The sequence below is a fragment of the Cupressus sempervirens genome, chromosome 10 (genome assembly GCF_028749045.1).
Source record: "Cupressus sempervirens isolate cs-2001-9-10 chromosome 10, ASM2874904v1, whole genome shotgun sequence".
In the NCBI taxonomy this organism is placed as follows: Eukaryota; Viridiplantae; Streptophyta; class Pinopsida; order Cupressales; family Cupressaceae; genus Cupressus; species Cupressus sempervirens.
Genome location: NC_143127.1, coordinates 64,825,351 through 64,840,310, shown reverse-complemented (window position 1 = coordinate 64,840,310; position 14,960 = coordinate 64,825,351).

Sequence of the window (14,960 nt, the reverse complement as noted above, 5' to 3'; positions counted from 1 at the left end):
GATCACAAGGAACAATATTGCATATTATGTTGAAAGTATGGGCATATTAGAATGAATTGTGCAAGGATACATCTTAGAGGAAAATCAAGAAATTGGAGACATTTTAGTTGAGTATGTTTAAACGGTTAGAAGGTCAGTCACTTAACCATAGACTGTATGAACTAGGCACCAACACCAAATGCTAAAGAAAATAATGGAAAAGAAAAAGTTAATGCTTAGAAAGGAGAAACTAGATGAATCAAACCTGGAAGAAGAAATATGTAAGAAATAATACAAATGGGTTGTGGTCACCCAATCCAATGGATTAGGTGATTCCCCCATCACAAACTAAGATAAAAAGGTATGTAAGGAATTGTATTTCAAATTGTCAAATTATTTATGAGTTCCTAATATTGAATGCATGAAAGTCCAAATTAGAATATGATTAGATACATAAGGATAGATTTGAAGTTTGAACCAAGTAATGTGTTTAGATATTGAGTTGAAAAGTTAGTGATGGCCAAGTGGCAATATTAGAGGATGAAAGTTTTAAGTGATTGAGCATAATTGTTAGTATTGACCAATTCATGGTATTGATCAAGTGAAATGGAAGGAAGTGGGACTGACAAGTTTTGTAAAGAAGGTCAAGACAACTGTTAAACACTTACTAAAGGTACAAAGTATTAATGAGGCCTTGAAATTGAATGTCAAGATCTGTAGAAAATTTTGTGAATCATTTTGTGCATCTTGAATTAAGTTTTCTAAGAGTGAATTGAATTGTAACATTTTTTAAGAAATTTGAGTGAGTTTGAGAAAGATTTGGTACGCTCTTTCAGTGTTAGAAGGAAATTGTAACTAGTTGTGTTAAGGAAAAGTTATGTAGAAGTTTTTCATCGAACCCCAGATTGAAAGAATGGCATACAATTCATATGCAAATGAGAATAAAATGGAATTGAAGGTTGTTAGTAATGCTCAATTGGTTAATAATGATGCTTGTTCCCCACCAAAGTTTAGAGCATATCTAGAGATTGTGATGAAGGATGATTCTTCACATGCCCTATCATTGATCATACCTAGGGTTATCATGATTCACAACGTAAGACTATGTTATATGTACAAAATTGTAGAAGTATGAGACTTTTTAATGAGAAATTCTTATGAGAAGTGCAAGAATGGAAGATTGAAAGATGAGCACAAACATTTTACCGATAAAGGATTAACTCATGCCCTAAACTTTCCCAGGGTTTTCAAAGTGGAATGGATCAAGATAATGTTGAACCAAATCCATGACATGAAACTCTGGTTGAAAGATGGACTAGTGAAGATTACTAAGAAAATTATTCATCATGTCATGAGTTACTTTGTTATGGAAAGGGTAAAGCCTATTCATTTTTAATGCAAAGATGCAATTGAGTAAAAAATATTGGCCAAATAGGAAAAGAGAGGAATGATGATCTCTACCATCAAGGATACAAAGATTGAGTTTTCTAAAGAGTCATTGCAGACAAATTTTACCAGTCTAGCTGACCCAATAGTGTGAATTATATTGTAGTTTATTTGGTGTGGAAGATTATCAAGGAAGGTCATAGTTATGACCTTACAGACCTCCAAATAATGTAGTTAGCCAAGAACTTGGGATGTATAAGGAAAGAACAAAATAGTTTATGTAAGTTTGGTTCTTTGATTGTTTGTATTTTATTCAATGTTTAGAATTCATTTCCTACCATTGGTAATATTGTTTGGGATAAGAAGAAACCTACAAGTCAAAAAATAAAAGAGTTTATTAGTAAAATGGGTGATAATTTTGAGACAATATTAGATGGATATTTCAAAGAGTTTAAGAGAAAGATGAAGAACAAAACAAGGACTCTCCTAATAGATAAGTACTACAATAATGTATGTTTCCTAATTGATATAGATTATTCATATTCCCAAGAAGTTATACCTAGGGTTGCATGGTTGAGACTCTACCATATGAGGTTAACATTGACAAAGTGACAGTAGTAATTAGTGCTTTATTGGCTGAGGAAGTTGATAAGGATGTTGATCCATTCAAAATGTATAAGACAAAAAAATTGAGAATTAGTATACAAATCAATGCCCCAAATATAAATAAGAAGAGGAGTATGGTTGAGAACATGGAGAAAGCATTAGGAGAAGGAACTAAAAAGGAGGTTCCTCTACAAATAACTAAAGGAAAAGGTGAGGATGATGAGGAAGATCATAATGAATAAGAAGAAGCATAAGGAAAGGGAAAAGAGATAGTGGCTACTGAGCCACAATAGAGTAAAAGAAAAAAAAATGTAATTGTTGAACCTCAAGTGAAGAAGAGCCTAAAGATAGTCACTAAGCCTTCCCCCACACCACCAAGGATCACTAGGATGAGGACAAGAGAATCCATCACTGCAACTACAACTAATCCAAAGAAAGGAGTAGCTAAGGCTACTACACCAGTTCAAAGGAGGATTTTGACAAAGGGGAAGAGTATTGTTGATGAGGTAGAGATGAGAAAACCAATGAAACAAGCCAAGGAGAAGGCTTGTAATTACAAATGATGAAGAAATAACATAATCATAAGATACAAGTCACTTTAGGGTTGTGGTGCCCAAGCCCCCACAAATGATTGATGAGATTTTTCATAACATTAGGGAGAGTGAAAGACTATCAAGATTTCATTTTATTAAGTATGAAAAATTGGATATTGTAGATAAAAATAAAGTTGATGAAGCTAGTTTAGATATGCCAACTAAGTTCAAATATACTCCCCTAGAGTTAGGAAACATGAATCCTAATGAATTGCATAGAAAAGTTGATGAGAGATGGTAATTTCCTTTAAGGATTGAAAGATAAGTTAGGGAAGGTGCACTTGTTAATGTTATGCAAGAATTGAATAGAAACCAAATTGAAAAAGCTATGAAATATTATACTAAGAAATTTGTTCCTAAAACTAGAGCTTTCTTGATTCTAAATGGAAAAAATGAAAAAATGAAAATATAGTAGAAGAGAGTAAAACTATAAGGAAGAAGATATATGGATTGATGCTTGTAGATGAAAAGAACAATGTGGATAGGAAGATGGACATATAGAACTGGATAATCTAGAAGATTTCAATGATGACATGGTTTGACAAGATGAAGATAAAACTAAAATAGTTACAATAGAAGATGAGCATGAGGAGAATCTAGTGAAGGCTATGACCAATGAAGAATCTAAACCATAAAAGGTTGTGTTGGCTGAGCAAGAATAGGAGGAAGATCCACAACTCAAATCAGTACAAGAGGTTTTATTGAATCCAAATCCTTTATTAGTACAAGTAAAGGACTATCCTAAAATTGACACATAGGTACACAATTGGTAGACTCTACACTAGTCATTCCAACAATTCCAATGTTTTTAGTTAGTTCAAATGTTAGCCAAGGTGAAGTAAGAGATGGTGATGTCAAGTAATAAGGTATGTTGACCAATGAAGGAAATAATGCACTTGAGGTAGAAAAAGAAAAAGATGTCATTAATGGTAATATTAATGTAAATATGGAAGGCAAGAGAGAAGAAAATATCCTAAATGATCAAGTAGATTAGTGTGCTATAGGTAATAGACCAAGTGCCATAGGACCTCATTAGGAGAGAACAAAGGAGGTAGGAAAACTGAGTTTGACCAGTGAACTCCATATAGGTGATGACAAGTATGAGTTTGTAAATAAGTTGGGTACATAGAAGAGCAACAGGTAGGAGAATAAATCAAGTGTAATGTCTCAGAAGGGTGAGGAGACCAAGATGGAGCCATAAAAGATGAGTCTAGAAGTACAAACACAAGGTCTACAACAAAGAATGTCAAGTAGTAGAACACTAGATTCCAAATGGAAAATGTTGAAGAAGAAAATGGTGTCTCCATCATTAATCAAAGATAAACCTATTAAATTGGATAAGGATATTATGATTCCTAAATGGCACACAATAAATGTGAGTGAGGAGAAAATGAGGATTTTGAGTGATTTTTTGGTACCAAAGGCCAAGGAAGAAGAAATAAGGAGAGATCATAAACATAAATAGGTATTATATGACATTAAGGACATATTCCTTAATATAGTTGTCGTTGGTGACTTAGATGAGAAAGCTCATATAAATGAGAAATTGATTAAGATATTGGAAAGATTGATGACCCTGATATTGAAACAAAAGAAAAACTTATGCAGTGGTTAGAAATGAAATGTGAGAAATAAAGTGTTAGAGAAGGTATCAAAAGAGATAAAAATAAAAACATTGAGCTATCTACTCTCATTAACAATTTGGAAAAATTATTTACAAATGCAAATACATTATTTTCCAAATTTTGTAATGATATCCCCTCATACTGCAATGCAACAAGGTAGAGAATGGATAACATTGATGCTAATATTTAGAAGGACAACAAAGTATTGAGCATGGATCCAAGTTCCAACTTAGTATATTTCACACAAATTAATTTTTTGCAAGGAAAGCAATTGGAGTTGGTACAAGAATAATCTAATATTAGAAATGAGGTAACTATTAGAATGTTTAGAATAATTGAGAGGGGGAAGGGGGTGAATCAATTATCCAAGGTCTAGATGTACCAATTGAAAAAACAAATACTTAAACAACTCTAGATATTAACATTCAATAACTTAGTCTCTATCGCCAACTTTCAGTAACATCAACTAACTTCCCACTATCTTAAAAATAACATACTTTAAAATGTAATCATTAATAGTAAATCACCACAAATAACATCCACACAAGTTTGAGACACTAGGATTTAATGTGGAAACCCAATTTGGGAAAAAACATTAGTAACATGTCATCAATCTTTTCACTCTCATGAAGCAAGCTCTTTTAGGAGCCAACCTTGTTAAAGGTTACAAAACACTATTACGTGTGACCTTGTTAAAGGATTTAATCACCCTATTAGGAGTGGCCTTGTTGGAGGACTTTAGAACATTCCATTAGAATGCCACCTTGATTAAAGGATTTAAATATGATTGTTAGCTCAACCTTGATAAAATGATTTCAAATTGACACAATGGTTAGGAACTAACAATAGGGTTTGATCTAAAAAATATAACTCACTTTGCAAATACAGATCTCAGTTTAGCTCACAAGCTGATCCATTCATATGCCTTCATTTTAATTCAGTCTTTGATTCACTTGGCAACCCTTCAAGCAATCACTTTTCTCTTCTTCTCAACTCTTCTCATCCTTTTGCTTAAGTTCTCTAGTCAATAGCATCAACTACTACTCTAACCTTCAAAAAACCTTTAAGATTGCCCCTTGTACCTCCTTAAGTATGTAATTTTGATCTTTTTCCACTTAAACACCTCAATACATCTTAGGGTTCCAATTAGATTAAACACATATAATGAATTTGTTCACCTTCTTGTTCATTATATTCTTTTCTAGAAACTTCTTCATGAATCCTTACATAGAAACACACAAAATAGTTTCTCTTGATTTAAACTTTCTAGGTCACCCATTGTTATCTTCAACATGCTTTCCATATTCCAAGAAATGAACTCTGTCGGTTGGAAATTATGATTTCTTAGAAACTATCAAAATGTTGTTCCTCAACTAACACTATGTTCTGACACTCAGTCACACTAGGTTACTTAGTTGCTACTAAATTTTATGTTTGGCATGTATATTGTCACTCAATCAATACTAATGCCTAGTCAACACTGTTCCTACTTGGCTTATACTATAGCTTGGTTGACACTAGCATCACTCAACATATACTTCAAGTTCCTTAATCTTCTTATCTATTGCTCAGTCAATCCTATGCATTTGGTCTATCTTTGATTACTTCTTCAAGGCTTTGGTACACCTATCTTCTTCACTTGTAATATGATTTAAACAATCACTTTATATTGTCAAAGTCTAAATAATCAAGTGTCCATTTGTAATTTTCTCTTCATAGCTCAACCTTTCCTCTAAGTGTTTTTTCTAAGACCATCTTCTCAAATCCTATTCATCAATAATATAAATATGACACTTAGATAAGATAGAAAACTATCTCACCAATAAGGTTTGACATCAATGCAACATAACAGTTATTCTAATTGTAGTTTCCAACACTATCCCTCTTTGGCATTGATGGCAACACCTCTAGTTGCCATGCAATCTAAAACATGTACTGAATCAAGAAAACTCCCTCTTTATATAGTATCATATTTTCATTAATATTCTTAGTTTCATTTTGATTCACATCTCTATGTCCAACAATCTCTTTTTGTAGTTTCATTCTAATTCTCATCCACACAGCTCTAATATGCAACACATATGCTCATTTTATCATATTAGATCATGACATTAATAAGATTCTATTGTATTGCTGACAACACCTTTCATACTTATTCAATTTATCCCTCTTAGTGATATCTCCCATAGCTTCCTCATGGTAGTCTCTATTTTACTATCTTTCATCTTTTCCATATTATAACTGCTTCACAACATCTCCCACTTTTGCACGGGTAACTAACTTTCATTTCCTCCCTCTTTGACAACAATGCCAAAGACATTTTAACTCATACATCTTTTTCATGTAGATATATTCATGTCAGTACTGAATTCTTCATTTTTCACCTATGTATGAATGATACAACATGATTCCATCCTTCTTCCCCATTACTACCTTAGGCAATCCTAAACTAGGATTTTTTGCATCAACTTGTAAGATAGTCTGATCAACACATTTGATGTAGAACACCATTTTATCTTAAGTAACTTTATCTAGGGGAATTTGTTGGAAATATAAGAGTAACTAATAGTGTAATGCCTTGCATTGCCTAAAGATCCTTGGAACAAAAGGATAAAACATGCACTATATAATTTTTTTCTTAAGATAAGTTACTAACAACAACATAAAGTAACCAAGTGCAAGAGTAAAACATTAGAACAAAGTGACAAGGATAGGGAACATAGCTAAACTCACATGTTCAACTATACCAATGAAAGTCTTACAAACACTTCCAATGATCCACAAACACAAAACCATAACATAAACAAGAAAACAAGTAGTGATCGAAAATGATCATGTTGGCGCTCAAAATTGCATTCTCATTTTGAGCATTTATTTGAAATTTTGAGTCAAATCAAGCCCCATAAATGTGTGTGTACCCGGTTGTACCTTTGAGCCTCATGAGGTGTTTAATGTTTCTAACACCCTCCATTCAGTGTGTCTAAGTGTTTCATGAAGCTAAATCAACATTTTGAGCCTTTTCATGAAATCCCATTTTGAGCATTTGCCAAATCTGCATTTTCACCTGTGTCAAACAGTGACAGGAGGCTATGTTTGTCATTGAATATCTCGCACCCATAAATGTTTTGTGATTCACCACTTTGGGAGTGTCTAGTTTCCATATCCAAGAGCCTATGTTTCAAATTTTGAGTCATTTCAAGTTCGCTTGACTATGTTTTGAATCCCTCAAAGTTGGTCAGTTACTGTTTCATGCTTTTGTGTAACTGTGCAAATTTTTGGGAAGCCCTGTTTAACGTGTTATAAATTTAATCCAGTTGATTGAAATGCTAAAATTCCTTTTGCATTGCATTGTAGACATCAGAGACTTGTTATGTTTCAAGTTTCAGCTTATGAAAAATCTGTTAGATCAATTTTCAAATGTGATTCCAAACGCAATTTCTATCTTTTTACTGGTGTCAGCATTTGTAGATATTTTAGGACCCCTATTTGTGATGTTATAACTCTTAATCCGTGATAGGTAGGATCAAATGGATTGTACCACTATGTTTTCCATTGAAAAAACTCCAAGTGTGTCAGTTTTCAAGTCATGACAAATCCATTTGCACACTTTTCCAGGTCAATTCCATTTGCAAAAATTGATCTCCCGCCATTGTTTCAAGTTGAAAAGTCCAAGTAGCTCACTTTGACCACTCGCCATTTTCTCCCTGTTATTTGTCATGAGCCCAAATCATAGATTTATACTCTCCTCGTGATAGTGAACCAATGTCTTAGTTTTTGTCTTCCCAAGTGTCAGGTTGCCTAGTTTTCAAAGCCAAATCCGAACCCAATTCAGCGTTTTCTAACATGTTTTCTTGTAGGTAGTTCTAAGAGGTCAAATTTGACAGTGAATATCTTTTGATCTCGAATTCTTCATGAGACGATATTTGACATGGTAAAAGTATATGGAACAAAGAATCAGTATGTCAAATCCTAGAGCCTTACCAGATGTTTATGTTAGTTTTTAAAGCTGGTTATCAGGCCTTCCTATCAGCAAATCACAGTTTAGTGAACAATGATAAAATAAAGTTTTAATGATCAATTTGTGATTGAGTTTGATTCCAAGCAATTCGAAGTGATATTTGGATCACTTTGCAATATCAGGTGTTCAAAAATGAATTTTTTTTTAGTCAGACCCACGTTGGGGCCCGATTGACTCCATCAGGTAGAGTGATTCAAAGCATGAAAATAATGAAGCTAAGCTAAATGTTTTAGTGTTCAAGATTGAATGAGCTTCATAAGGGCATATGGAGCATGCGCAAAAGAGTTGTTCACACTTTTTGTGAAGGATTTAGGGACAGGTTCTATATCTTATTTTCTTATCTTTGATGTCATGCCACTTGCGGCATCACATCAAAGAGGGGCAAAATGTAGACACCTAAAAATCCTTTAGAATATAAAGTATTTTTATTTTTTGAAAAATTCCCGATGACATCATCATTTATTAATTAATTATTTAATTAATTAATTAATTAATTTTTATGCCATTAAATCCTTTTATCTTAATTAAAAATATTTAATTAAGGAATCCCTCCCAAAAATGTTTAAATCTTATTTAAACATTATTTCCTTATTTATTAATTATTTAATTAATAAATTGACCAAAAATCCTAAAATAAATAAAAAAATTTATTTTTTTCCCAAAAGTTGGCCAATTTCCTTATGACCAATAACCTCTTCCAAAATCTTCTAATCCTTCTTTAATTTTGATTAAAGGCTAATCCCATCATTTCCTACCCCTAATCCCAACTCAAAATATTTAATTAAAATTAAATATTAATCCTCATGTTTATTAAAAAAGTTTTAATAAATATCTCCTCAACCCAAACCCTTGAAATAAATAAAACTTTATTTATTTCCTAAAAATCTAATTTATCCTCATCCTAAGAAGTTCTAGACTCTTCTAGAAAGTCTCCATCCTCATCCTAGGAAATTCTAGACTATTCTAGAAAGTCTTTATCCTCATCTAAAATCTAGACTCTTCTAGAAGATGTCTTTAAACCTAATCCTAATCCCCTCCTAACCTTGTCACATTCCCTAAACATGGGTTAAGAATTACTAACCCAAGCCAAAGCTAACAAATATCTCCTCCTTCACCCACCCTCATTAAATGCCATCCACTTGCCTATCCCTAAGCTAATCCTAAACCATCCTAATCCATCCTCTAATCATTTGCACAAGCCTAAGCAAGCTTAAAACCTTCCTAATCAAGTCCAAGTCGAATTTGCTCTCATCACCCTCAAAATATCTCAACCATAAAACTTTATGAAGTCCACTAGGTCATAAATGACTCTTACAAGCCCTTTTATTGCTCTTACAAGTCATTATGAGGGTCTTTATGAAGATTTTATCTCTTGAGCCTCCTTTGTTGACTCATCTTTGCCCTTTCCTCCATCCTCTCACCCTGTGACATGTGTCACTCCCTGATTGGTTGTAAGGAAGCACAATCCATGTGCTCTCCTCTCATGCAATCTAAGCCCTCCATGAGCTTTTTTCCATCCTTGCATCCTAGCCCTTGATCCCTCAAGCCCTTTTCCTATTTAAGGAATCCTCTCCCAAGCCAAAATAACACAATCCATGAAGTAAAGTTATAATGCTATTTTGAGAGCCAAATCCATTCTAAAGCCATCTATCCACACCAAAAATCCACAATCATCCATTGAAGTCTTTGGAAGCATATTGAGCATACATCCTATCCATTTAGATAAAGCTACTCAACAAGAGAGCTTCTTATTGAGAGAGTCCATTAATGGCTCATATTCTCAATTAAGAGCTCATCTTAGTCTATCTTGAAGTTTATGAATTTTGTTTAGTTTGTAGAAGCTTTATTTAAATTTGGTTTCTATTAGCATACTAACATTTTCTCATATACATTTTGGCACGCCCGGTGGGACCCCGCATGGGTCATCTTCATTAGCTTTTTTAGTCAAGTTTTGTATGTCATTTGCTGATTTTGGCTAATTTTGCTTGTTTTTGTGATTGGTAGGATTGTATAAATTGGTTTTGTAGGTCCACATGAGCATGAAGAAGACAAAGGAACTCATAGTCTATCTCATAGTATTTGCAAATTTTTCAAGCTTATAGGTGGACAAAGAACTTGAAATTCTTCTTCCTCTTCTTGTCTATATTCTTCTTATTCCATCTACTTCTTCTTCTTCTTCTTCTTGTGGGAGATCTTGGCCATTTTTTTTTAAGGAAGCAATATCATACATACTTCTTTTTAGTGCTTAAAATGAACCCCCAAATCATACTTAAATCCATTGAAAAATTAAAAATTTGCAAAAAAGAAAAAATCTTTTAACAAGTGAAACTAAACCAATCTAATCATTTGCATCCTTGCAACATCAAGGTTTTAGATACATTCATGCAAAATTAGGAACACTTCATTTTTGGGAATTTAAAAAGAACTTCAAGTTTCCATTTCAAAAGGTTCAAAATCAACACTAAGTGCACACTAAAGTTCTTTTAAAAAAATCTCATAAAAACTAAGAGTCCTAAATGGTTGCCAAAAATTGTCCTAAAAGCTTTGTTATTTGTTCCAAACAAATGTCTTATTGCAAAATCTTGAATGTTTCTTAGGATTTTCATGCATCAAAACAATCTAGGAATATCATTTTTGGGCTTAAAATATGCAAACTAGAACACAAAATCTTGAATGAAAACCAAAGTCCAAAGAGTCATTTTCACTTTTGAGTCCAAAACAATCTTGAATGATCTAAGGTTAAAACAAAGCACTTCAAAGTTCTTAAAACAACACACAAAATCTCAATCTTGAATGCTCAAAAGAAAACACTTGAATGTTTAACCACTTTTCTTTGAATGCATGTTGCTAAAATCACTCTTGAATGCCATGGATTAAAATCAAATTTTCCTTGAATGCATGGTTAAAACAACAAATCCAATCTTGAATTCTAAGGATCAATTAACTATTGCAATATCAAACACTTCATTTGGAGCTTCTAAAAATTGAACAAAACAAATCTCTTTTCCACATGCAATCTAGGTAAAGTTTGATTTTTGGACATTTAAGAAACCTTGTTAAGTTAAAATACAAATTTGCAAAAATCAATTTGAGTAGTTCCTTGGACTCACCTCTTTTCTAATCACCCATCAAATATTAACCATTGGTTGCAATCTCAGCGCCATTTATGGGGATGGGTCTACTTGAAAAAGGTGTTAAATGTTCCACAATCTAACTCACTCACTTGGTCTTTGAATTTTTGCTTTAACTTTATCAAAATTCTTAAATGATCAAAACTCTAGATTAAATCGATCACACTTCAAGTTTGGGAACTAAAATTGAACAACAACTGACGTGGAGAGCCTCCGGGCGCGCGCTTGAAATCGAATCTCACACACTTTTGTTTTGGGCTTAAAACAAACTCACACTCAATCTTGAATGCCTTAAAGAAAATTAATCGATACTTGATGTGGAGGGCCTCTGGGTGCGCGAGTTTGATTTTGTTGACCCTAACTCTTCTTATTGTTTTCATTCTTCGATCGATTTACTTTTGTTGGCGCTTCAAGTTGGAATAAACATTGTATCTTAAACATGAGTGCTTGCAAAGTCTAGATCAGAAAACTTAAGCGTCAGTTGGTAAAAGAACAAATGTGTTTTTTAGCCCAAGGTCATCCAAGTCTTCTCTCCCCTTGTCGTCTTTCGAGGCAATCTTGGGTGCATAAGATTAGGATCCAAAACCTTGTTTCTTTTTAGGAGGCCTGCTTGGGGATTTCATCACCCCTTGGACGACCTCAACTCCAGCGTTCTGGCGGAGTATAAGAATCGGAAGGTGAATCGAAAGACACCTCTCTTGGGATCAAGATTTTGTCACTCGGGCTAAGCCTCAAGGAACTTTATACCCTTGAGAAGTGAAAGAGGAGAAGTGGGTTACCGCTCCTTTCGGCTGTGTGACATCTTTTTGGTCTCATCTACGGATTTGGGCCTCACGTACCTTAGGTATATCGAGGACTCCTTAGCTAAACCAACTGTCAGCCTTGTAGACAACCATCTAGGATGTTAATGTGTTTGAGGTGACTGATCGAAACATTTGTAGAACATACACACTCCTTGGCGCAAGTATCACTTTCTGAAAATCAAAAACTTCTATCTGGTTGTTTCTATCTATTGCTTGATCTTTTATTTGTTGAATGAATGTTTGCCAAACTTGGTCAATCCCAGCTTAGGGCATACTTAGCGTAGTCACTGCCTATTCCAGAAGTTGAATGAGTTGAAGCAAAACAACCAAGATCTCTCAAAGCCAAGCAAATTCAGAAATTAATGTCAGAGCAACCCAAACCCAAACAGAAGTTCCACAAAGTTAAACTCAAACCATCTCTAGCATACCAAGAACTTTCAGCCAAGAGAAAAGAAATAACACCAAGCCCACGAATTGCCAAACTCCACAAAGTAGAGGCAAAAGCTACCGACGAAGCACTTCAAGAGGCCTGGTTAGAGCGCACCATCAAATTTAGCCAACATCCAGGAGTTAATCCTGCTTATGCCTTACCAACTAGGCATGATTTCTATGATTAGACACCCTTGTTTCTCCACATCTTCTTGGATAAGCTTCACTTTAGAGTCATTTTTGTAGAAAAGCCAGCCATCTTAGGTTATCCCCTTAAGCATTATTAGCTCATCCATCTCATTTAGAATCAAACCATCTAGTCAGCAACCAAAACCTCACATCCAAGCCTTCACAATTGTTGTCACTTTTGCCAAAAGTTTGTCACTCCTAAAAACTTCCAAATCCATCAATCTCACCAAGGTTATCCCTTTGACAGAGCTTTGTCTAGGGTGATCCAGCTTTGTCACTTGTTATCCCTCATCACCTTGAGCTAAAGGTTGGGATCCACAAGTGGTCAATCTCGTGTTCTTCCTAAAGGATCATCAGTCTATCCTTAAGTTGACACAATCACCACCAAGCTTACACATAGGAAAGCAGACCTTTCGTGCTTTGGCAACATATCTTTGAAGTTAGAATCTCCAACCCAATACTCCTTAGGTTTTGTCGTATAGCTTTGCCTTAACCTAGGAAATCATTTGCATAGAGAAGCCTTCCCCCTTTTGCATCCATCAGCATTATTGCATCTCATCCCTAAGAGCATTTTTCATGCCACCCGTCACTCACTTAGCCAAGAAGAAAGAAACAATGGAGCCCTATCATTTGGATCGAATAGCCTCACCCCCCTTGAGCACTCAGCCATCCTTCAGCGCAGAGAAAGCTATGCCATCACGTACTGACATTGAAGCTTTCATGAACCAACCAGGAAATGCAGTATTGGTAAATGCCATTATAGACAAGAACAAAGAGACAATCATGGCTAATTTTTGAAGGGAAAATGTAGGAACCTTTGACTTTGGAAGACCCCCTCCATTATCAGATCCATCTCACCCATTGTTTGGGCAGCTACCACCACCCATAGGCTCTTATGATCCAAATTATCCTCAATATATGCCAAAAGAAGAGCCTCCAGCCAATCCATATGATCCAACAGACCCAAACATACCATCATCCACCCAAGTTGAAATCTCCATGCCACAAGCCAACCCAGCCACCACCACTCCATCTTTGGTTCATACCTCTCCGCTCCAAACCCCCTTTACCCAAAACAGCTCACCGTTCACCCCCTTCACTATTGCTGCTGCTGCTCCCCAACCCAGCCTTCCAAATCCACCCATCTCCCAAATCAGTGCTAGCATCTTTGGCCAACCTCAGCAATATACAACAGGGATGCCACCCATGGGGCCAAGTAATCAACCTTTCATCACCCCCAGCTTTTTCACTGCAGCCCAACACACAATCCCATCATTTCCATTAGGTCTTGGGAGCTCAATACCATTAGCCACAAATCTACAAGCTACTACCCTCACTCCACAAAGCTATCAAATCCCACAAGCTACTACCAATTTTCTACCAAGCTCCCAAGTGACCCCAGCCCCTGCCACCACTCTACCAAGCTTCCAAATCCAACCACAAAGCTATCAAACCCCATCAGTTCCATTCCCAAGCTTTCAATTCCCACCACCTCCACCACCAACTAATCCATTACCTCCAATTACCAACTACTTTTCAATGCCACTTCTAGGAGGTAATCCACCACCTCAGCCAACCACCAATTATTTGCAGATACCATCCCAAATGGGGGCACAACCCACATATATTGGTCAAACCCCACAAGCCCCCCGATCCTTTCCCCAAGCCTCTCAACCATCTTATACCTTACCTCCACAAAGCAATCCATTTATCCCACAGCCAGCTTATGTTCCTCAATCCCAACCTCAAATCCCATATCAACAGCAAGCCTCGCAGCACATGCAGCAATATGCGCCACCTCCCCCTCAGCAACCTGTCATCCACCATGCAGCTGCCCAAACAATGTACAATCCCTATCAGCAAATCCCTCATAGCCATCCATATTCAGTGGCCCCATCCAGTACATACCTACCTCAAGGCACTCCTACATTGGGGGCACCCCAGCCATCACCTATCAATTTAGAATGGGAGCAAATGAAGATAGCTCTGAAAGCCATCCAAGAAGGGAATGATCCGAAGACATTCAGGTTTGAGAATGTGTGTCCTTACCCATTTGACAGAGCCATTACCATGACACCATTTCCCAAACACTTTGAGGTACCCAAATTTGACAAATTCAGAGGAAAAGGAGACCCTGTCACACATATCAAAGAATTTTACATGCACTGCCAGGATGTAGCATACAATGATGTCTTCCTCTT